This window comes from Wyeomyia smithii, chromosome 1 (assembly GCF_029784165.1).
Source record: "Wyeomyia smithii strain HCP4-BCI-WySm-NY-G18 chromosome 1, ASM2978416v1, whole genome shotgun sequence".
NCBI classification, from domain to species: Eukaryota; Metazoa; Arthropoda; class Insecta; order Diptera; family Culicidae; genus Wyeomyia; species Wyeomyia smithii.
Window position 1 is genome coordinate 71,099,245 of NC_073694.1, and position 25,157 is coordinate 71,124,401.

Genomic DNA, 25,157 nt, shown 5'->3' on the forward strand with positions numbered 1-25,157 from the left:
CAATTGTACTACCGAAGATTACAATTCAATAGCTCAATCAGTGACTCTCGGCGTTCGAGTTTCTCCGTACTTCTTAAAGCCGCTGGAAGCACTCCGGCGGAAATATGACTCTGCCATCCTATCACCGCATTGCATTGTGACAAAATAGTTCGCCGAAAGCAACGAAAGTAGAACAACGGAAATGCATCACTGCTGAGCCGGCGGTCTTTCGTTATCCACACACACACACTCGCTCACAAATCATCATTTTCATTGAAATTATCCTGCCTTTTACCTTCGTTCCGTAGTGAAGCATTCAAACGCGGCCAACCCAGCGAAGGACAAGGTTTCGTTTTTCCAGCGAAAAATTAAATGGCTTCGGGTGCTACGAGAGTCCTAATCCCGCGCACTTTTACTGTCTCCCAGCTGTCTGGCTTGGTACAATGTTATGATGGATTGTGGCTTCACGGTGAGAGGAACTCGTTCGAAGGGTGGCGGGGTGATATAAGATACGAAAAAAAGCGTGCCCACTGCACAGAGACTTTCATTCATTGGCGTACGGCGAGAGGGGGGTAAAAAAGAGACCGGTTGCTTTTCCCCTGAACCGAGACAGAGTTGCACAGCGGGAACGGGTGGAAAACGGAGCAACCGTATCTTCTCTGTGGTATAAGAGGTTTGGTAAATATCACATCAGAGAGGTTTCAAGTTGGAAACTTGACCTGAAATGATTAGTCTTCTCATACAGGTCTTAGTTAGCCAGTAAACTCCCCCTGTCTTAACATGGGGAAACAATGTTCAGTAGTCATCCGAATGTTCATCCAGATGTTCATCCCGACCGAGACGGAATGAGCTCCAGGACGAGAGCGCATTCCGTGTGGTGCGGTTCGTGTCACGGTCACGGTTACCGTTGATCATGCGTCGCCTTTGGACTCACTAGACTTGACACCGCCAGGCTGTTCGAATCTAGCTGGTACCGTCTTTTGGCGGCAGTTCTCACGGCGATGGGATTGCGATAGCACGCGTTTCTTCCGGCATCGTTAGGCAGTCCAGTATTGGCTTCCACTCAACAAGAGCAATATTAGTAAGGTACTGCTGTACAGCTATTAGACACCTGCGGTAGGTTTGGCGGCTCAGTCGTATCCCAGAGAGGTCACGTTTGCAATTCCTACACGGCGAAGGCTAGTGAAACCAGCTCAAGTAACGGTCATCAAGCTGAATGAGTGGTGATTTGTTTTGTTTACTGTATGTTTTCCTCGCGCGCACGTTTCCGCCAGAAAGTGTCTACCTGCTCGTGTGGCTTTTGAACTTGTGAAAATTGAAAAGAAAACGAACCCACAAGCAACGGTTGCTACCTAAAATGTGAGAAGGGCAATATTGTGATGGCAGTGATGACATACTACACGTACACGGAAGAAGGAAAGAACCGGTTTGAATACCTTTTTGTGTAACGATTTGTGCTAATCCTTTCATCACCGGTGGTGCCCGTATGGTCTTAAACGTGATACGACCAGCAGCGAGCTGTCGGTATAGTGCTGTGCATTATTCAGGATACACACGTTTCTCACAACTCCAGCAGGGATTGCTATTTGAATACTGTTGGCCCCTATACGGATGGTCGATCGAAAAAGCAATTTTTTTTACTGCTCACGGATTCACGTGTGTACACGGGTGTTTGTGTTTTCCTCCCCTCCGGGCTCGGCAATACAGTGAAATGAGTAAAGTGGATTTCAGCACCGATTAGGGCAGGAGTAACAGAATGCACTCCGCTTTGTAACAGGTGTGCGGTTGAAAGAATCCCCTTTTTCCAGGAAAGTGGATATTTGGACCATTCTCGTGAAATAAGCTCTGCGCAGGTGGCTTACATTGTGTTTGTGTATGTGCGTGTGTGTGTTTGATGAAAAAAATGTCAATGGTGCGTCGAGCTAAACTAAGGAAATAACACTGCAAGGGTGGAATACTGGGCGTCTCCATTGGCACGGTTTATAAAATTGTGTATATAGAAAGTGTCACAAATTGTTAGTGCAAAAATAACAAACAACAAATTGTTGAAATCACATTTGGTGTATTGTGTACAATCTACAAACCAGATTCGGAATTGGTAAGAGGCATCAACAAAGGATATTTATCTACGACAAGCAGGTAGCTATCTGATAAATGAATTTTGTGATTGGGTTATTTTATTTTTCGTATAATTCCGCTTCTTTATACCGTAAAGAGTGCACCAGTGTTTCGTGGTAAATCCCACGAGTACACTCTAATTCATTATTCATGCCATGACGATGATTCTCGGATAAACCAAGAAGACAAATGTGAATTATTTACTTTTTTTCGATCATTCCGAACAAAGTTCGTACTGTCTGGAACAGTGGCTAACTTCTTTGAGTGATTATTACCGAAAAAACCATACTACAAGTAATAATATTAACAGATTCAACCACGAAAAAAAAAACCCATTCTATTCAGTTACAAATTCGCCTACATTTCTCATCGCAGCATTGCGATTTCAGTCTAGCTATTCTAGCCTGAGTTTGAGTTCAATACTAATGGATTTTCATAGCTTTTGTACTTATAGACAGTGTATGTAATAAGAATTGTTTGTTATTCATATCTACACATTATCTGTCATGTAAATTAATTAATGAAAAGCATACAGGCCGAATTTTCACGTACAATGGACAAATTACGCGCGAGCACGCCATGTACAAGCGTCAGCAGTCTACTGTATTGTATGAACACAGTTTTCCACGGGTGGATAAAATGATTGGATTCGAAAGCAATTTTGTAAGAGGGCGTAAGGTAATGTATAATGATCGGACTAATTTAGACTATTTCAAGGTGAATCGACTTGCAACATTTACCATTGTCACAATTATGGGTCACTGCATGACATTTCCAAATTTAAATCTTTTCAATCGCCTCAATAAGGGTACAACTGGGTTATGAAAAATGCAACGACTAAGGAATTTGTATGTGTAGTAACAGGAGCGGTGAACAACACCGACAAAATCACATGTCGAATCTACTAGGAACTTTCGATACCCTGCACATTTATAACAATACTCTCAAAATACTCACATTTAATTAAATTGAGTAACAAACTCACACTAGTCAACAAAATTGTTTTCAAATCAACTACTCATTTAGTGCACACGCTCTTCTAGATTGCTGCAACAGCCGGAATTATTATCGTTCTTACGATTATTCACAAATGACTCAACCCTCCGAACTGGCTTAGGTGTGTTATTTATGTGGTTTAGTGGCTTTAGTTGATTTTAAATGTGTTTTAATTTGGGAAAAATACCTTTGACAAATCACATTGTCCCTGAAAGTCCGTGGGTTGATTTCTTTAGCAAAACGGTTTGGATTTGTTGTAATGTAGTTTTAGCTGTAAATTTATTTTTATTTTAACAATTTTTTTAGTAACAGATTTAATAAAGGACTAACTTACAAATTTAGGTTTGCACGTGTTTCAAGAGGAGTTCTAACTTTTTCGTACACTTTGATATTTATATTTAATTTTTTTTAACTTAATATTTTTGTAACTTTTTTGCATCAAATATATTTATTAAAATGTTTTTAATGAAGAAAATAGTTTTTATTTAGAATAATGATAATTTTAGGTTAATTTTATTTACTTTTCCTCACCTCTCTGGAAGTTCTTTACTGTACGACGTCTAATTTAGAAAGAAAGATGAGCTGGCAAATCTTATGGAGTAACCCTTGTCCCTTCAATCGGTGACAACTCCTTTCTTTATCGGTGTAACCGTGAGTGTTGCCAGTATCAACACACATCAAAATCAGCATGAACGTACCAGAAGCTTATTTATTATGCGAGTCAATACCTTTTCCAGTGTCTCTGCAGAACTTTGGCATATGGTACTTTGTGAATGGAAGATGCAACTTTTCCCAACTACCAGCAGTTGCCTCATCAAAACCAAGCTCGAGTTGAAAGGAGAAGCCTTTACGTTAACGTTTTTGAAGTTATTAGAAACCTGAAAATCGTAATATTATTAAAAAAAATGATAAAGTTTATTCAGTAGAACAGTAACCCGAAGGATCGGGATTTTCTGCCAAACATTCGGCAGCGTTGAAAGTCACGTGACAAGCTTTTTCGGTGAATTCGTATGTCATTTGTTGATGCCTCACCGGTGCTTGTTCCAGCCAAGTGCGTATTCAATCTAGTGCCTTCTTCTCGAGGGACTTGAAAATTTTATTAACGACTCCAACCGTGATGTATAGTGGCGTATAGGGGTTACCGAAGACAAAGGGGGGGGGGGGGGGGGTATTCTTTCCAATCATTTCCATTTTTCTTGTCTATATTTCCTTGTAGCCTTCTTTGGTTCTCAAGAGGCCGTTCGATACCGCTCACTCTTTAAAGTCTTGCAATATTGACACGGAATCTTAGAGGAGTGCTGCATTATACTAATTATAATGTTGCTAATTTTGAGCTCCTGCAGCTTGACTAGTTTTTTTTTCCAAATGAGGGAAACATTGTCGTTGAAGTGCAATCAGTTTTTTTTAAATACACTTTTTTGAAAATTATGTGTGGTTCTCCAGCAGGAAACATAGATTTATTGAAATATACGATCAATATAGCACAATTAATTCTTTGACAATTGTGTAATAAAAATCAGAATTTATGATTATGTTCACATTCACGAGGATTTATTTCCATGCTGTAGGGGAGAACCATACAAGATGCACCAGTTGGGTAGGATGGCGCGCGCTATTAATTCCCCAATACTCACACATGTGGCTTTTTTTGACGAATTTCTTCGTTTTCCTCATAAAAACCCAGCTTTCTTACAGTTTTCTCATAAAAAAGTGTGTCATAATGACTAAAAGAGTTAAAAAACTGTACAATTGGCTGTGGCTCTATACAACATGTAATTAGGAATTCATGAATTTTATACAACCTCTTATGAATAACTGACTTGCAAATAATACAAAACACTGAGGCTCCCCTAACTTTTACACTTTTGGAATTTATAATACTATGAATATTTCAATGTATTTCACTAACTTTCGTCAACTTTTACCTAAAAACGATCAAAATTAAAATTGGAGTAGAATGCACTGAGAAGGGCTTGCACGAGATTGCTTGACAACATAGGGCAGGTTTCATTGCTTTTGATTTAAACTCTGAGATTTCAAGCACTTCTCACTTCGCATGCTGATTTCTGCTAGTGGCATGTTAGCCTCCTGCTTTGGCCTTTGTTGTGATGCTTTTTGGTCTTGAGCTTGTTTGGTGGCAATGATAATTTTTTACCGAAAAAAAACCAAATCAATCCACCTAGCGGTGCGACCCAGCCTATCTCATTTGAATTTATGATTTGTTTAAATAGATTTACACCAGCACGTTAATTTTCAGAAAGAAAAAATTACACCTTGATAATATGTATTTGCTGGATTTATTTATCACTCCAAATAACACAAGTAGTGAAACAGGTATAGTGAAACTATACCAAACATAACGAACCTAATATTCAAACACATATGAACATACATTAACACATGCAAATAACATGAAATAAATATGTTTCAAATATATGACGTGAAATTTTTTTTTATCGTGGTATGATCGAAACGTCACTGTAGTCATATTTATGTCGGGCTCGATTACAACAGCTCCGATTATATATCATGCAATAAAATATCATTTTAGATTCGATTATCTGAAGGAGGATTTTTTTCTTTTTCAAATATGACTTTCTTTCCACAACTTCTGAACCACGGGTTTATTCAATATAGAATTCATCAGTTAACCCTTAACTAGCCCGTTCATCTGATATAAATATTGTTCAAATCAGTTGTGTAGTTTCTGAGATAATGAAGTTTTGTGATTTTCACATTTTGATACATTACAGACGAAGTAACAGTCCGATTACAGTAAAATTCAATAGGGTGTCATGAGGCTATTAGACCCTTACACTAATTTTGTGGAAATCGGTTCAGCCGTCTTTAAGCAAAGTGAGTGAATTTAAGTAGTCTTTGGAATATGATTCTTTTGATAACTGGATTTCACATTTTTAAACATAACAGGCAAAGTGAAAGTAAAGTACGATTGCAAAAAAAATCAATAGGGTACTATGGGGTAACTTGACCTCCATATGACACTGATTTTGTGAAAATCAGTTCAGCCATCTCCGAGAAACATGAGTGAGATTAAATAGTCTTCAGAACACGTTTCTTTCCATCACTTTTGAACCACTTGTCCATTTTTTTGAAATTTGAAAGTTAAAGGTTTTTTAGGTAGTCCGTTTATTTAAGATCAATTTTGTTCAAATCGGTTGTGTAGTTTCTGAGATAATGAACTTTCGTGATTTTCACATTTTAATGAATAATATGCAAACTGAAAAACCTATTACAATTAAATTTGATATGGTTTTATGGGACAACTAGACCAATCATCTCTGAGAAAATCGAGTGGGATTGAAAAGTTGCACATACACACTTACAGAAATTAAATTTGCGACTCACGATTGGTTAATCTCTCTAACACAGACATCAGTATAGTAGACCAAATGATTGTAAGTATATTTTCGTTCATTAAGTAGACTGTATGTGCAGTAGGGAAAGCGAAAAATAAGCGAACTGGAAATATGATACAGATTTGAAAAAATATACCGCATCCCGACGGGACTTGAGCCCGCAATCTCCCTGTCTCTGGCATGGTGTTTTGACCAATTAAACTACGAGGAACAGTGGTACTGTTCCACGATCTATATCGTATCACATTCACATACACATACACACTTTGCTGTGCAAGCGTTATTTATAGACTGAAAGGAATGTCTCATCACACACAGAAGAGTCAGATGATGCTGATAACTCTTATAGACCCGTGTGGTCGAGACCGAAGTCAGTCTGAGTCGTGCTTGCAAGTGTGACACAACAACGGAAAGGGCTCCGTAGGGGCTAAATTTTTCGAGCTAAATTCTTATTTTTAACAACGGCTTTTACCCGTTAACACACAAGTTCATTAAGCAGATAGTATGTGCAGTGGGGATAAGCGAACTGGGAATATGATACAGATTTGGAAAAATATGCCGCATCCCGACGGGACTTGAACCCGCAATTAGGCGATTGCGACATTACAAATAAGCATTCGATTGAAAATACACTAGAAAGGATTTAACTAAGGATTCGAAATACACAATGTCGATTCAAATTCACACTACACAATGAACCTGCTTGCGCAAATGCGCGGTATTTATATTGATTTAGTTGCGGCGCAGAAAGTGCTCGTCTCCTCTATCAGCTTCCTCGATGCAGTAGAATGAATTATATTATAGTAGAGGTGTGTTGCACCGCAGTTGCTCACGTGTTGTGTTCCATTCAGCAGGAGAATATTGAAGAAGCGTCATGAACTGTCCTTCGGAGCGTTCCTTTATTCGTAAAGGACATTTTACGTTGGCGTAGTGAATGAAAAAAGCATTATCCTGCAGCGATGATGTAAATCGGAGTGAGATGCTCAAAAATTGTTCGCTGCGCAAGCAGCATTCTGAAAAATATTACCAATACCAGTACAAATCATCATGGCAATACTAGCACCGGTTAATACTTCAAAAGTGTTTTGATTTTGAGCCGCCCAATACATTGAACATTCGCTAGAGCAACAAATGCGTTATGAACAACACACATTCGTTGTAGTGGTTCCGAAACAGTACAAAAGATGCTCTAAAAAGGCGCAATATTGAGGTGGTTACGCACAGTCAAACTTTTGCGTGATGCGGTGTACATGCAGCGAAGGGATGGAATAAGACGATCTTTTAAAAGGTATTTACGGTATTCTTAAGCTGACATGCTAAGAAGAGCGCGATAACTTCTACCATAAACCCTTTGATGTGCTGTTCTGTGGACTCTGAGAATCCTTAAGCGAGATCATCTTATCATATCAAGGTGCTTAACCCTAAATTGAAAGATAATATCGTCATTAATAGTATTTTTGTAGAACATTTCGACCTTCCAAAAGAATTTTTACAGGTTACCCAAACGTGATTTATGAAAAAATGACTTTTTCAGGCTTGTCCATAAAAAAAAAAAAATGCCTCACAAAAAACATATAAATATCATATATTATAGTTTATCTCGTTAACATCATATCAAATCAACCAACTCAAGCTAATTGTTCATTTCTGTAAGGGGCCATCCACATACCACGTGGACAGCTTTGTGGGGGGGGGGGGGTCGGCTAATGTCCACGGTCCATACAATTTTTTTCAAAATTTATATGGACAGTTGTCCACAGAGGGGGAGGGGCGGGGGTCAAAATCGTTAAAAATCTGACCACGTGGTATGTGAATGGCCCCTAACAGCTATGCCTCGAAATACTGTACTTTTCTTCTTGAGTAACGATTTCCTTAAAACTTACCCAGTAACGTTCCATCGGCCGCACTTGGAAACAGTTTGGTGGAATTATGTCTTTTTCAACAAACATGACATTATTAACGAAAAGCCATTGCAGAGTGGATATGGTGTATGAAGCCGGCGCGTCAATCGTGGCCTGAATAGAAAAGAACGTTATACCTTCTATACAGCGAAAGCAATCACTTTTTCAAGTAATCGTTGAGATAGATTTGAGAACTAATTGTCCCATTTGGAAAGAAAACAGAATATCGCAAATTACTTGTGCAAATGGTTTCCCAGACCAGCATCTTTTGATCAAATCTTTCCAACACAACATTCGTCTTCGATTGATCTATTGATACACTCTCCCAACCATTTTGGCATAAAACTGAGGCCTAGTTTGGATTATACAAAATACGCTCATAAAGCTTTCGAGTTCTAGTCTTCGTGTTGCCGCTCTCATGTTAATTATGGCACTTTCAGTTCGTTGTATGTTTTGGATCATGTCTACACTTAATCCGCTTGAGCATTCCGATGCTCGTCGTAAATTTCTTGGTCCAATCAGAAATAAGAGTGAATCTGTTTTCTAATTTAACTTATGATCCACAAAATTTCGATCCCATTCAGAGTTGCTTGGATCAGGTTTTTGGCCACTTCTTGGTAGATATTCTAGAAGGGACTCATTACTAAACTTGTGGATGCCTTACACTTCCCGAAAGAATTTCACTTCGCGATTTTATTTTATTTTTTTTTTACTTTCTTTCCGTTGCATCAGATATGCAAAACATTCTTTTTATCCGCGACATTTGAAAAGCAACCTTGTAATCTTCAACAAGTGACTTGTATTTATTCTTTTGAAATGTAAACAAGACACTCTGTGATGATACGGAAAAAAATTGGCACCTCTTTGTATGTAACAACGCATCAAACATTTCATTTTTTTTTTCTTCATCTATAATTTATTTGACACGGCACAAATACAATTTAATGTTTAACGGTGCCAATTATATCTGGTAGCTTACTTTCTAAAGTATCTTAATAACTAAAAGCAAATTTTTTATCCTCGCTGCCGACTACGAGCTGAAACTAAATCTAACTTAAAGCTAGAATGTTTTGCATTAAAAGCACTGATTTGTTGTTTGATGGTTTTCCATCGACATAGGTAAGCAGCATATTGAATATGTTCCGCTGCTGGGCCAGATATTACGGACTGGGTTGGGTTGTCTCCCTCGGGACCGGAGAGTATCGTGCGGGTCTAGTTGTTGTTTCCGGATCCGGGGTCTTAACGTGTTCTTGTCGTTTGGTTGGATGTAGGCGGAAGGGAATAGGATTAAACTGGGGCGTGGATGGATTTCAGGAAAACGTATATAAGGGACATGTAGGATAGGTCACGGCTCCCCAAGACATCACGAACAGGAACAGCCGGCTGCCTACTTTCGGCCTGCAGGGAAGCTATAAATTTAGACCTGGCGTCACGGTGTACAGGGCATGACCAAACCACATGCTCTATGTCGTGATAACCCTCACCACAGGCACAGATACCACTTTCCCCGAGCCCAACACGACGGAGATGCGCGTCAAATCTATAGTGATTGGACATAAGCCGGGACATCACGCAAATGAAATCCCGACCTACATCCAACCCCTTGAACCACGGGTTCGTCGATACCTTGGGGATTATGGAATGTAACCACCTTCCCAGTTCCCCCTTGGTCCAAGAATTTTGCCAACTGATGATCGTATTCTGACGTACAAATGCGAAAAATTCATTAAAGGCAATTGGTCTTTCATAAATATCACCGTTTGTTGCGCCCACCTTAGCCAAAAAGTCCGCTTTCTCATTACCCGGTATCGAGCAGTGAGAAGGGACCCACGCTAAGGTAATCTGAGTTGATTTTTCGGATAAAGCACTCAGATGTTCCCGTATTTTCCCCAGGAAATACGGAGAGTGCTTAACATCTTTCATCGATCGGAGAGCCTCAATGGAACTGAGACTGTCCGTGAAGATGAAATAATGGTCCGTGGGCATTTTTTCGATAATCCCTAGGGTGTACTGAATTGCAGCTAATTCTGCGGCGTAAACAGAAGCAGGATTATCGAGCTTATGGGAGACGGTTAAATTGTTATTGAAAATACCGAAGCCAGTGGACCCATAAACATTTCATATCTGATGAAGATATTGGTCATCAACGGCACTTGGAAAATAATATACATGGGTCATTCCATACGAATTGACCACGAAAAAGCACAAACTTGAACACGACCATCACAGATTTTGCTCAAAGTTGGGAGAATTATTCATCTACTGTCTCTTTGGAAAAATTCCAATTTTGGTGTCGATTGGAATACCCCCCGTTCCAGGACATCTTACGTCTATGAATTGTAAAAAAAAAGAAAAAAGAGGTTTTTGACAAAAAATGCACGACTTTGCAATAAAGAGGGGGTCTTTATTGCAAAGTCGCGCATTTTTTGTCAAAAATCTCTTTTTTCTTTTTTTTACAATTCATAGACGTAAGATGTCCGAAAAATACTGATAGATGATTTTTGGAGAATATAAACCAAGGAATCCAGAAAAAATATAAGTTTTGACCGGAAGTGTTGCCAGATAAATTGTTTTTGTATTTGAAAACTAAATTTACATTTTTCGGCAAATGCAGCCATTTTTATTTTAAATTTGATAATTTCATCGTGTTCCTTGGAAAATTTCACATAAGAAACAACAAATCATCCCGAGGTAATATGAGCCAATCTCGAGATATAACATTTTTACGAAAAAAAGTTGAAAATTTCGTAAATATTTTATTCTATAATTCATAGACGTAAGACACCCGAAAAATAGTGATAGGTGAATTTTGAGGAAAACAAACCAAAGAATCCAGAAAAAATACTATTTTTGACCGGAACTGTTGCCAGATAGATTATTTTCGTATTTCAAAACTAAATTTGCATTTTTCGGAAAATGCAGCTAATTTTATTTTAAAGTTGATGGTTTTATCATATTTCTTGAAAAATTTTACGTGAGAAACACTTATAACCCCGTGGTAATATGGGCCAATCTCGAGATATAGCATTTTTACGGAAATAGTTTTGGATTTCGTAATTAACTTTTCGGCTGTTTGGAATTTGTATCTTTTAATGCAAGGATTCATTTGCTTTCGCAATTAGGACTTATCATTCGTAGGGATTTGAACCAACTTGCCAAAAAAGGGAAATAAACTTACAACTAAATTAATTGCTAACTTATTGGTTATAAAGCAAGCTTATCGTAGCCATTGGGGATTGATAATAATTTTATTTTACATAGCTTCTAATGATTCAACATTAGTAAGCCTATGTAATCCGATTATACAAAACCAAGGAGGACGTTCCAGAATAATTTTCAGAATTTTGTTCTGAATCCGCGTTTTCTTCCTTGTTAAACAACGATTCGACCAGATCACAGTACAGCATAAAGCATTGCATTTTTGCATGTGAAACCCTATTTAGAGTTCCAAGCGAAGCGAAAATCTCATACAAAATGTTCATTCTTTCACACTCGTGAAAAATGCAACTTGCAAAAATTTCACTTCGCTTCGAACTGTAAACTTTTTCACTTCGCTTGGAACTGTAAACTATGCTATAGTAATTACTTATGGAAAAGTCCCAATTTTAATATTGTTTTAAATTGTCATTTTCGATTTTTACTAAAACTTCGCATTGACGTTTCTGTGGACTAGGGTGGTTTATCGGTAAACAAAAACCGGTAAAACCGATATTTTTTCCAATACCGGAATACCGGTATTGGAGAGGCGAAAAAACGGCATTTCCGGTATTTTTCTTAAAATTAAAAAAATTAATTGTCACGATATTCATAAATCATTGCAAGGTTAATGAATGCTACCCACTTAGGTAGGCGTTACAAATCACATGACGGTGCATATAATAAATATATTTAGACAGAAGCAACATTGAATATCAATTTACTCTAACCTATTTATCATTTTTTGTTTCCTTCTTTTTTTTTTCTGCTTGGGTTCAGATGATGTTTTTGTGTGTATCGATAATATGTCAAAAAACTTCATATCAATGAAGCAAGACATTTATTTTTTAGAAAAAAAAAATTTCAAGAACTTCTGAAGTGACCTAGTGTAGGTTGTAGGGCATGTTGAGAGTAACATTCGCTCATACTAGACATTTTCCAAACACCCCCAAAATCTGAAGTTATGGTCAAAATACCGTTTTTTAGACCTCTGCGCATATAATATTTCTTAACTCAGTCATTTATCAACCGATTTTCAATATTTTAGCAGTTTTAGAAAGAAGACAAATAGAGCTTTCAAAATATATACAGGTTTGTTCTAATATCAATATAACATGTTAAGTTATTTTAGATTTTATATATTTTTTTAGACTTTCCACGCAATTTTTCAATTTAATTTTAAATTTGCCGTCTTCAAGTAAACGCTCAAGTAACGTTTGACTAAAGATATATTTTTTCATCATTTGTAGCTCCGTGAAATAGTTGTGCGATAGAAGCCAAGAATTCTGAAGAACCGATTTTCACAAAACTACTTTCATTTGATTCGGAATTGAATATACTTTCAAAATTATAGTATATTTGTGATATTTTTCTCACAAAAATAGACGGCAAATTTAAAATTAAATTGAAAAATTGCGTGAAAAAGTGTAAAAATTTATATATAATCTCAAAAAACTCAACATGTTTTATTGATATTAGGGAAAACCTGTATATGATTTGAAAGTTCTATTTGTCCTCTATCTAAAACTGCTAAAATATCGAATATCGGTTGATAAATGACTGAGTTAAAAAATGTTATATGCGCTGAGGTCCAAAAAACCGTATTTTGACCATAACTTCAGATTTTAATCAATCAATAAAGAATTTCGTCCTAAAAATTACTGCTCCTTATCCTTGAGAAAGTAAAACTTAACTAGCTGTAGCAGGGTAAAAGCTTCGTCGCCCAAACCGCAGCAAATTTTATTAGCAATCATTCTAGCTGAGAAAAATGCTTTCTCAGGTTCAACTGAATTTGGAAGAACTGTTTAAAGAGCATCAAACAGAATAGAGAAGTATTTACCTTCGATTCCTTCAGATTCGTAGAATAAAAATCCTTGTCTGATCGTCATTTAATTTTGTTCTTCATTCATTTACTCTTCTCAACAGTTTCAATAGTTGTTCCTCTAAGAATTTTAAATTTATTCATTATTTTAACCCTAAGTTTTGCAATGTGAAAGAAAATTGAAATAAAGCTTCGAAAATATGTTTTTCGTAACTGGGTCGTAATGAAGCATAGGTATTCATAAATGAAAAAACTTAATTATGCAGCGACACGTCCATAGATGCGACCTGAAACGCTAGGCAAAAAATAAATTTCAAATCCAAATTTCTGTATATATTTAATTATTTTTCAGTTTTTTTTTTCAAATAGAACAGAGAGAATGACTTGCGTTTCTCCGCGGACATGATTGTCATTCTTCCCCAAACTATGATTTTCAGAATTTTGTAGTTGAACAAGTAGGTTTAAAGACCACAAATGGCCCCTGGTTTCTACTAGTGAGAAAAAAATAGAAATACCGGTTTTTTACCGGTTTTTATTTTTATGAATACCGAAATACCGGTTTTTCGAAAAGTCGGTAATACCGACCTCCCTACTGTGGACAGAAGATGCGATTCTGTGCTATTGGTGAAATCTTTTGGAACACGACTCATTTTTGAGAAGTTCTTTTAAAATATTAGTTTGGGAAGATATTGATGATTACACATATTTTCAGAGCCAAAACGTTTTGTTTGATTGACGTGACGCAAAGTTTGATATCGAAGCAGAATTCCGAACTTCAAACTCATGTCTGCCAACAGTTAACGTCAGCATGAACAAAAATTTACTCTGTCGCACATCGGCAATATGCAACACGCAACAGTTACATTTTTGGTATCTGCCTCCATCGAACACGGGAAAAAATTGATTGTCTACCTCCCAAGCTACAACACGACACGATAGTGTTGCATTTTTGAGTGCTTTATCGGTCCGGCTTCGCTGAATGCCAGAATGAAACAAAAAAAATTTTTCGTACATTCGTATTACGAAACCGGGATAATCTGTTAAAACTTGAAATAAAGGCGGAGTTATGTAGAAGATAGCTCTAACACAAACATCAGGAACAGAAAGCGAACTCGTGATTGGACAGCCGCTGATTTTTCAATTGATTGTAAATTAATTTTCTTCGCTGGTTGTCAATTGGAAAGATATGCTTATTATCCCTTTACGACCGAGCCCACACAATTGTGTAGGTAAAAAATGGCGGATAACAAAACCTAAATCAAAGCAATTCCTATATAAAAACACTTGCTTGCTCCGGCTTTTTATTTTTCGTAGCAGCTGCGATGTTGACACTAGCGTTGTGAGCAATAAAACAATGAAAAGGACGTTCAAAAAGCGAGAGAAAACGTTTTGTTTAAGTCACCTTCTACCTACGCAATTATACGGGCCCGATCGGAAAGGGTTATTATACCAAAAATTGGTAAAAATTGCACCAGTCGATTGAGACATTAATGTTAAGGGTTTGTCTAGTGAAAGTAACATTGGCTGCATTCGAAATGAGAAATGGCACGTACAATTCACAATGTATCATCTTGTTCTCAGCTATAACAGCGAGCTGGTAATTGGTTGAATGCTGCGAAACTAAACCAAAATGATTGTTTTTCACCTCAATTCTGATCAGTTTGCTTCTGAAAAGATATGCCAATCATTATACCACAAGTTAGGGACAACCTTCACATGTCGATCAGGATATTGGCGTTTGAAATCCGTTCAGGGATAGAAACATAATAGGGTACTTGTTCTATTATTCATCTCATTAGGATGATATTCACGAAGAATGCCCGGATTTAATTTCAAATTTTCACGAAGTCATTGAACAAATAAACAAAATACGCTAACATGCTCTTATGGAATCGCCCAGCATTGGAAGTTTAGTAAACTTAGCTAGATTTGTCCTAAATTTTGTAAAACAAACCATTTTTCACAACGCTTCCATATTCATCTCAAAACTTAAATCACTGCTCAATTATTCATCTCACGACGCCTCTATTATCCATGAATCACATTCCATGAATTACCGTATCTGCAAACCGTCGTAGTAGGTTACCTAGGTAGCTGCTGTAGTTGTTTACGTACAAAATTCGTATCCTAGGTAACCACCGCAGTGCTGTCGATTCATGTCAATAATGTCGGAATAATTCAACATTTTCAGTGTGATTTTTTTTTTTGTATTAACAGAAACTGATTTGGCATTTTTTGATTATCATCAACGCAGTGAAAACAGATGGAATTACATACAGTTGAAATTTAAGATTTGTTAAAATGCATCTCTTCTGTTAATAAAAAAATTTAATGTTTTTGGAAATTTGAGGTGAACATTTTGAATATTAAAGTTTTCTTAGAGTAGTGAGTGATTTTGTTTAGTGATTAAAATGAAAAGTGGTCCGCTAATGATGAAAAAAAAAAAACTTTTGTTGGCTGCTGAGGGATTCCCGTTGTAACCGTATAGAGCAATGCGTAAATTTTGTTTTCTGAGGTTGGTGATTGAAATAACTGAGTTTTAGAGTGCAGATACCCGACTATAATATCAAATTGAAAGTTTTTAAGTGAGTTTTTGAGGATTCTGTTCTATGAGAAATCTAAAGTGAACTAAGAAGATTCCATTCCATGGATAAGTAGATTTGTTTAGTTAGAAAATAAGCCTATTTTTCCTGTTTCAATTGTGTTTTCATGCTGTATACGATGAATATATGGGCTGATATGAATAATGGAACAGTCCCCCCCCCCCCCTATGCATTGTTGATCAAAGCGGAGGTTTTCTCCTCTTAACGGGGCGGAAGAAGTTTTGTGACGTTCTCGATGTCTTGTCCTGGGCACTCACTGTGCGTCTTTTCAAGGAACTCATAGAAATCCTCCTTTCTCGACATCGGTTCAATCATTGCATTGTTTGGTTCGTACACATTGATAAAGATGTAATTGAAAAATTTGCCGTTGAATTTCAACTCGCATATACAGTCATTGATCGGCTTACTTCGAATGGCACGCTTCGTTGTCATAAGTGAATTCTTTTTTTGAGGTTTTGCAAGTTATACTTCAGCAGTGCAGCTTTATATTCATTTTTTGTGTATTTTTTATTGCTTTATGTTTTCTAAAAAATGCCATGCCATTATTTGGTAGCAAATTGTTGATATTAATTATATTTAAACTATTCTTGCCTTTCTAATATTCATGCTGCTGACTCTCATTTCTTAAAAAACATAGAATTGCGTTCAACTTTAGGGTGGTATACTGTGATTTTTAATATTAATTTATAGTCAAACTTATTTCAAAACTTATGGCATGATGAGTGGCCTATTTTTACAATAGAAAACCAGCGAAGCTTAACCAATTATGAGCTCGCTTGCTCTTACTCATTTTCAACAGCCTACTGATGCTTTTGAACTAATTTCTGTCATGGTTAATTATACTACTTTCTGTCATGGTTAATTATACGAGTAGGCAAGGTAAATAGCCACGCGTCTCCATAAGTTCAGTTTCAATGGGGAGGCGCCGTACCCCCTAACCTGAACAAGATAAAATCGTTAATGTAACTTTATTTGTGGTTATTTCAGCAGACTCCTAGTAAAATTGATAAAAATTATCTAAGGTATCTGAAGGAATAAAAGTATAGGAGTGGTGTTCCAAAAATAAACTAAAACTCAAAATAATCAATATTATAATTAAATAGAAAGCCAAATTTATAGTGAAAGTTATGCAGATAAGTGCCATCTTATAAAATAGACATCACATCCAATTCCTACTTCTCTCAACTTTATAACTATTAGAAGATTGCGTGAGTCATTCGCCGAAAATAACAGCATAAAATATATTGGGTACCTCCAAGAGACCTAATAAATTCCGATAAATCATCGCACGTTTTTCTAGCTCGCTCACTCTATTTGTCCTACCAGCGCAAACAATGTAGCATAAAGCAAGTTACATTACATTCACCATCCAGACAGCCTGCCGGTAGTCGCGTGGGAAAGTGGCGACATGGAGCGATATTTTCCCACGACATCCGCACGATTAAACATACCCCCTTCCGCCCGAACCGTTCGTCCTACCGGCTACTGCTGGAATGGTTCTGATTATCAACGCCTTCGTCGTCCATAAATTCTGTCCGGTTTCTAGCATTATCCATCCTGGCAGGTCAGATTCTACCGAGCACCTTCACCGATAGCACCGAGCCAGTGGCACGCTGATCCGGTTTGAGGTCAATTAAGCGCAATCCGTTTGTCCGCTTCGACTGGCAATTCTCCATAAATCAATATTAGTCTATTCCCATCCTCGCCAACTAGTAGCTCTCTGTCGCGGTCCCACAGTTCAGTTGGTCTGCGGGTTGACAACACGAGCCTGAGTTTAGCCGGTAGAGCGCATCGAATTCAATACTGTAATAATGAATAGCCCCGGAAAAAAGGAGTAAAAAACAGAAAAAATGATTCCGTGAAACGGTTGGTCACAGTCGTAGTTGCTCACTACACACAGAGATGGCTTCCATCCTGGACATGGCTGATGTACGTCGATGATTAAATCGACAGCGGTTCTCCGAAAACTATTAATACTCACACAGGTAACCGTTTGCCGTTTCCCAAGTGAAGCAACACTTTACGGCTCCCCTCTGATGTATCCGCAGTATCATTTATTCATGAGCGGCAAGGACGCGCCCGAATGCCCTTTGGCAGGACTCGACTCGATGACGAACCGAAGATGAGAGTGTGATGTGTGCTGTATCTTCCTCTTGGTCTGGTCGTCCTCCATGCACACAGGTGATGAGACAGTGTTTACCCGACGATGATGACGATGATGACGCTGATGATGCTGATGGAGATGTGGGCGATGTTAGGAGCTCAATCAATCCAGTCATGCTGGATTACTTTCTGCAGCCATACGATGATAGGTTGATGCAGGTATTTGTCGTTTATTTGCGCTACTCGCCAGCGGCGATAAGCGCTGCGATCGATGCGCAACCAGGGCCCGGGCTTCTGGTCATCAGGCGAATTGGAATTGTATTTATACTTCAGAAGCTTTTTTGCAGGGATGATGGAAGCAAACAGCTCATGTTTTACAGCAACACCTCATCGGTTGCAGTGTGAAATTATGGTGTGCTCGACGAATATTGATTATGATAACACTTTTTTCAGCACTACTTTTGCAAATGTCAAAGTCGGTGCAAACAGAATACATAAGCATATACTTTGATGATAAATTCGATCAAATTGGTTAGTTTGCAAAACTTGTTGGCAGGTTCATTGAATGCCCTGTGTAATTACCTTTTCGCTTTGAGTTGTAAATAAACTCTAGTGAGAGAACTCAAGTAATCACCACGGCGACATCGCTTAAGAGCAGCGGCCATAAAAAGTTTAGTTGATCCACGGCTCAATGTGAAAGTTTTGAAGTGTCTACCCATTGCTAGACTCTGACTAAGCCCGGTTTAACGATTATGATTGCTGCAGCCAGCCGGAGGCAGCTGTACGACCCAAAATAGTGAGCAAAATATAAATCTAAATCCGCCTTCAACATTTGGGAGGGTGTGTTTTATAACCTTTGAGTATAAACTGTGAGTGTAAAATTTAAGCACGCGTTATATTAATTTAAGCAGTGCATTCTATAGGTGTGCTGTAGCTAATGACACTATAATTATTCTACCCTTTTAATTTTTTTATTAGAATGTTTGCAAAATTAAATTATACTCCTATTTGTGTTTAGACTCCAAACAAAATCAAATACCAGGAAAACTGATTCCATTCCACCGTTGAACCCTAGTCGACTGGTGATGGGATAAAGCAGTTATCGTGATTGATGGCTTATCGGTTGTAAACCGAAGGATAACTACCATTTGTCAGCAGCGAATACGTGCTATGTCAGAGAAGGAGAAACTAACTGCATTCCTCAGTTGTGCACAACCGCTTTGACTGCAATCCTGCATGTGATGACAGGTTATATAACATTTATTGCCGCTATCTGATAGTTTAGTGTATTTCAGTTATTACTTCAATGTGAGAATATGAGCGATTTTTTTACGTGACAAACAACAGGCTCGGATCTGAGATATCTCGTTTGTTCTCAAATGTTTTATTTATAGAGGAAGTTGCTTTAGGTAAATATGACAAATATGCCGAAACTTAAAATTGGTAGAAATGGTAGAAATGGAAGCTGCATGCATGCGCTCAAAACTCTCGACGGTATATAATATCCGCCGAAGTCGAACACCGCGAACGAATATTGGGCAACAGCGGTATACTGGAGTTGCAAAGGAATCAACCCACAGCTGAAGCATCGTTACCTACGGAAGAGCAGTTTGGCGCAGCTACTCTTAAAGATGGCTGGAGGAGCATTAGATAGCACTGCTGTAGGTTAAAGGGCTCCAAATCATAGAAACGAATAGTTTGACGGCGAATGTAAACAGAAGAAGAACTGCTGCAACACCGAGAATGCTGCAACACTGTACGAGAGTGAACGTGGTACGATCCCGACGGGCTCGACCTGAATATATCGCGTAGCGATGGAAAAGCTGTACAAAGCCAATGACACTCGGAAGTTCTGCGAGAAACTGAACAGTTCCCGTAAAGGTTACGTGCCGCATGCCGATATGTGCAGGAGCATGGACGACAACATCCTAACGGATTAGTGTGAGGTGACCGTCGGCATTGGACATGAACTTGTGAAGGACCAAAGCGCCCTTGCGGCCTTCGAGCAGGTGCTGCGTACCATCTTCGTACCGTGTACCGATGGAGATGGAGAACGGAACCTAGGGATGGCGAATAAACCACGAACCACAGGAGCTGTTTGGGGAGCCATCTATCGCCCACACCGCTAAGATCGCGATGAGCTAAACGTGTCGTAGGGTTGTCAGATAACAGCCCGTTACAGATGGTTCTTGTTTCCTGGAATTTGGAATTGTGGTAGGCAAAAAGGTCCTAGCAGGACTGGGAAGGCAAAACTCCATATCTTTTGATGTTATTTTTTCAGTGCATAATTTAAAATTACTAAATAACTCGACATAATTGACGTTTTCAATTTTTCACGGTAGATTAATGACATATTTTAAATTATTCCCTGGTCGATTAGTTGAGCAATCGATGTGACATTCGGTGATAGAAAAAAAAGCTAATAAAAAGCAATCCTAACCGTCCATTAAAAACTGCTTTAGGGAGAGATTTTTCGGAGCAAGAAACTCACAACAGAGTCATTTGACAATTGACAATTATCAACATTTAGTGACGCTGTGATCCGTCGCTTTTAATCGAAAATCATTTGCTTCATTTTCGAGTACTTTGTGAGTCAAGTGGAAACTACTCGAACTCTCTTGCTTCGATTTTAACCGCTCGTCGGAGCAAAAAAAATGAAATTGTTTTCAATTGAAAGCGGAGATTAACAGCGTCACTCTCACCTGACGATATTCAATTGATAATGACAATGAGCGCTGACGGAGACCGACGCACAGTGGGACCAAACTTAAAAAAGACGGACAAAAGTCTTTTTCGACGTTTTAGCATATAGATGTTTTCAGAGAAGTTTCCTAATATGCAATTTGAAATATTCTAAGATATTCGTTGAAAGTGTTATCAAGAGGGTGTTCAGTCAAAATAAAAGCAATAACATCTAGGTGCAAGATATCAAATTTAGGTCTTCGGCAAAGTTGTAGAACTATAAAATTTATGATTTTTTCTCGAAGACACTAAGTATCTATTTTGTGAAACCATTGAGCAATAGTTAAATTTCTGTCAACACCCCCTTAAAATCAGTTTATTGAGTTTCTTGAGTTTGAATCGCATTTAACCGAGTTGACATATTCTAAAAAGTTGTGGTATCATCAAGATACACAACTTTTATTAAGATTTCAATATCGTACATCGAATGGTTTTTTCAGAAAATTAGTTTTAAGCCAAAATTTTACTCATTTTTCGATTATTATATCTCAATGAGTGGCACTTTGTGGCAGCCAAAATTAGCATAATTTAATCTGTCGTTGTATACACTTGAAGTGTACGAAAAATCATGGCCGGGTATGATCGGGTATTATGGTTTTCCTAGCAATCTTTTTGATCATACCAATCACATTTCTGATGACCTTGTATACAGATTTCACACTAGCTCGACCAAATGTTGGCAGCAACCTATCAGTATTCATTGTAACTTTGTAAGTATGAAAGCCTTCCTAAACAAAGTAACTTCGCAAACTTTTTTTCGATAATTTATTTAGACTAACTGTTGAAAAGGTCTGAACATTTTATGTCTTTTGTTTAATAAGATATATCTGAATAATAAAGAAGAATAGAGAAAAGCTTTCGAGGGATGGTATTTAGGAAACTGTCATTAAAAAATATTGGAAAAATTGGATTTAAGATCGTACACTAAAAGAAGTTGATCTTAAAAACAAAAAGTGATGTGATAAGAAAATGGCCATTTTAAATTTCTCAACACATCGTTTTCATACAGAATTTTTTTTTAAATAGGCACTTTTAAGAAAAAAAAACATTTTCTAACAATTTTGTCGTGTCCTTGAAATGTTAACAACACGAAACAATGTTGGACATATTTTTTTTTGTTAGAAACACTGTTTTTCCATGAAACTGACCATATTAAAATGCTCAGAAGATTATTGATAACTAAATTTTTTATATGAAAATTAAAGTTCGAATAAATCTGAGCTGATCTGTTTTTCTAAATAATTTTTTGTTTTTTTAAAACCCGTTTTTTCAGTGTGTTGATTTTTGAATTTTTAATAAAAATTCAGGCAATTCCCTGTAAGTTATCTCTTGCCAAGTTTTCCCTATTTCTTACAATTATTCAGATATACCCATTATGAAAAAGCTTAAAATTTTCATATCTTTGCATATATTGATGTAAAGTAATTTGCAAACAAGATTAGTTTAGAAAGACTTACACATCCACAAAGTTTCATGGAATTCTGAGAGACTGCTGCCAACATCTGGTTGAGTTAGTGTGAAATCCGTATTCAAGGTCATCCAAAATTTGATTAGTATGATCGAAAATATTGCTAGAAAAACCATAATACCCGATCATACCCTGCCATGATTTTTCGTACACTTCTAGTGTAAATAACGACTGATTAAATTATGCTAATTTTGGCTGCCACAAAGTGCCACTCATTGAGATATATTAATTGAAAAAATTAGTAAAATTTTTATTCAAAATTTATTTTCTGAGCAAGCCATTCGATATACGATACTGAAGTCTCAAGAAAAGTTGTGTATCTTGATGACATCAACAGCTGTGTAGAACATGTCAACTGGGTTAAATGCGATTCAAACTCAAGAAAGTCAATAAATTGATTACGAGGAGGTATTGACAGAAATTTAACTATTGCTCAATGGTTTTACAATAGAGACACTTAGTATCTTCGAGAAAAAATCATAAATTTTATAGTTCTACAACTTTGCCGAAGACCTAAATTTGATGTCTTGCAACTAGATGTTGTTGCTCTTATTTTGATTGAATACCCCCTTAATAACATTTTCAACGAATATCTTAAAATTTTTAAAATCGCATATTAGAAAACTTCTCCGAAGACTATATGCTAAAACGTCGAAAAAGACTTTTGTCCGTCTTTTTTCGGTTTGGTCCCACTGTGCGACGGCTTCCAATAAGAACAAAACCAATCCAGTTGATGTCATGTCAACTGCCTATAATCGCATACCAGTCCCATATGGATTTCATCGTTTTTGAGTTGATTATCGATTCCATCTATTTCTTGCTTAACTATCGATTCAGGAAACACTGAAACTGTAACTTTTTCTGAAAGTTTGTTCCCGAAAGGTTATTGATTTTGTCAATCAGAGGGATAATAGCCTTGAGCGATGCTGCTTTTTGTAAAGGGTTAATTTCCTGTGGATGATCTGCTCATTTCAAATGATCATTCAAGTTGAAATTATCAGAGCTCAGAATAAATCGTTTTTAGTTGCTTAGCGATACATCTTTTACCTCTTTTCATCGCCGTCGTCTTCTGTAAAGTCTTTGTTTTAATGAAATTGGAAACTTCCTTTTCTCAATACAACTTTTCCAATATGCTAAATGCACGTGCTAATGCGGAATAATACGTATTGCACGAATTGCGAAAACACTTAAGACGTAAGAAAGTAAATTTTTCTGTAGCATATCCAAGATTTCAACCTTATATTTTGTTTTTTTTTTTTCAACGACGACCTTAGTCGGGGTAAGTGATGGGTGGACGTCTCCGCCATTCTCCAAGCAGCATATTTAGAAGCTGACTGTGGCCATGAACGTCTGCCCATATTCGAAATACTTGAGAAAAACATTACTACTCCTACACCGAGCGGTTGAAAGTGAGACTGATATGCGATTATTTTGCTACTCGATGGTCTAAATAATCGCATATCAGTCTCTTCCTTATTATTCATAGTAATTTTCACGAAAAAGGCCATTCTTTATTGAAGAAGTTATGATTAAAGTCTATTTCATTACGTTATGTCGAAAAATAATTAGGAATAACCCACCCCAAACAGGGGAAATACCCAAAACAAGAAAAATATCTTCAAGCGCTGTTTTCTCATCTCGATGATTTTCCAGATGGGACTGATATGCGATTATAGACAGTCAAAGTGAATAAAAATGATAATAATAATGACCTGCTTTTCCAAGGTTTGACTGTTAAAATCTCACCGAGAATTATTTTTCAACTAACATCAATTTTTATATTTTGAATTCTTCAATCTCACGTAAGATTTTCTTCGATTTTCCGCGCTCTCCCCTATGCATTCGTAAGAAAATTTTTCATCACCTTCGCTTCCCCTACACCATTGCACAATTGGTGGATGTCCTCTAGACCTAAATGACATAAATGACATAAATGACATAAATGACATAAATGACATAAATGACATAAATGACATAAATGACATAAATAACATAAATGACATAAATGACATAAATGACATAACTGACATAAATGACATAAATGACATAAATGACATAATGAAATAAATGACAAAAATGACATAAATGACAAAAGTGACAAAAGTGACATAAATTACAAAAGTGACATAAATGACGCATATGTCATGATAAATAACTTAAGTGACATTAAATGAAACTGACATTAATGACGTTAATGACGTAAATGGCATAAACGACGTGAATGCCGTAAATGGCATAAATGAGATAATTGATAAATGGCATAAATAACATGAATGACATAAATGACATAGATGACATAAATAACATAGATGAGATATGAGATAATGACATAAATGAATAATCAAAAATGACATAAATGAATTTGACTATTTTTCTTTTGGTCTTCAGCTTTGTTTTGCTAGAAGCCATTTTAGAGTAGATTTTCGAGTCAATTGTGTGGTTTTATTTGCGTTCGGAAGTGTTTCGAATTATTCAAAGTACAACTTGTGATATTTCTTTTGGTTTCTCCTAGACTATAAAGGTGATTCATATATTTGTTTTGGTGTGCTGGTTTAAAGAGAAATTATTAAATTTTTTGCACCGAAGAGTATGAGAGTAACAGTTCAACCTTTTTCAAAAAAAAATTCCAGCAACATTGAAAAATATTTTTGTTTTTAGTTTCTTCCAACTTCGGCACCATCTACAGCAAAATTTAGAATCTATTTCTTCTTTATTCTTTCTGATCTTTTGGTGCGTTGCCTAAGAGGGCAGTTAGGCTGAACTTCTATGGGATTCTTCCGATTCGTGGCTAATCTAGTCTAGGTGCTTTTTACCTCAATCTGAAGTTATTTTTATTATTCTTTTACTGGCACT

At 37.0% G+C, this 25,157-nt stretch overlaps 1 protein-coding gene across 1 annotated transcript in view; it reads left to right on the forward strand.

Moving 5' to 3' along the window:
* Positions 1-908: 908 nt before the first annotated feature.
* The window catches only part of LOC129733287 (dopamine receptor 2-like), a 411,353-nt gene continuing 387,104 nt past the window's right edge, over positions 909-25,157 (forward strand). Inside the window, exons 1-2 of the mRNA XM_055695059.1 lie at positions 909-1,095; positions 1,980-2,118. The gene's annotated coding sequence lies outside the window, so the exon portion shown is untranslated. The remainder of the gene's footprint in view (positions 1,096-1,979; positions 2,119-25,157) is intronic.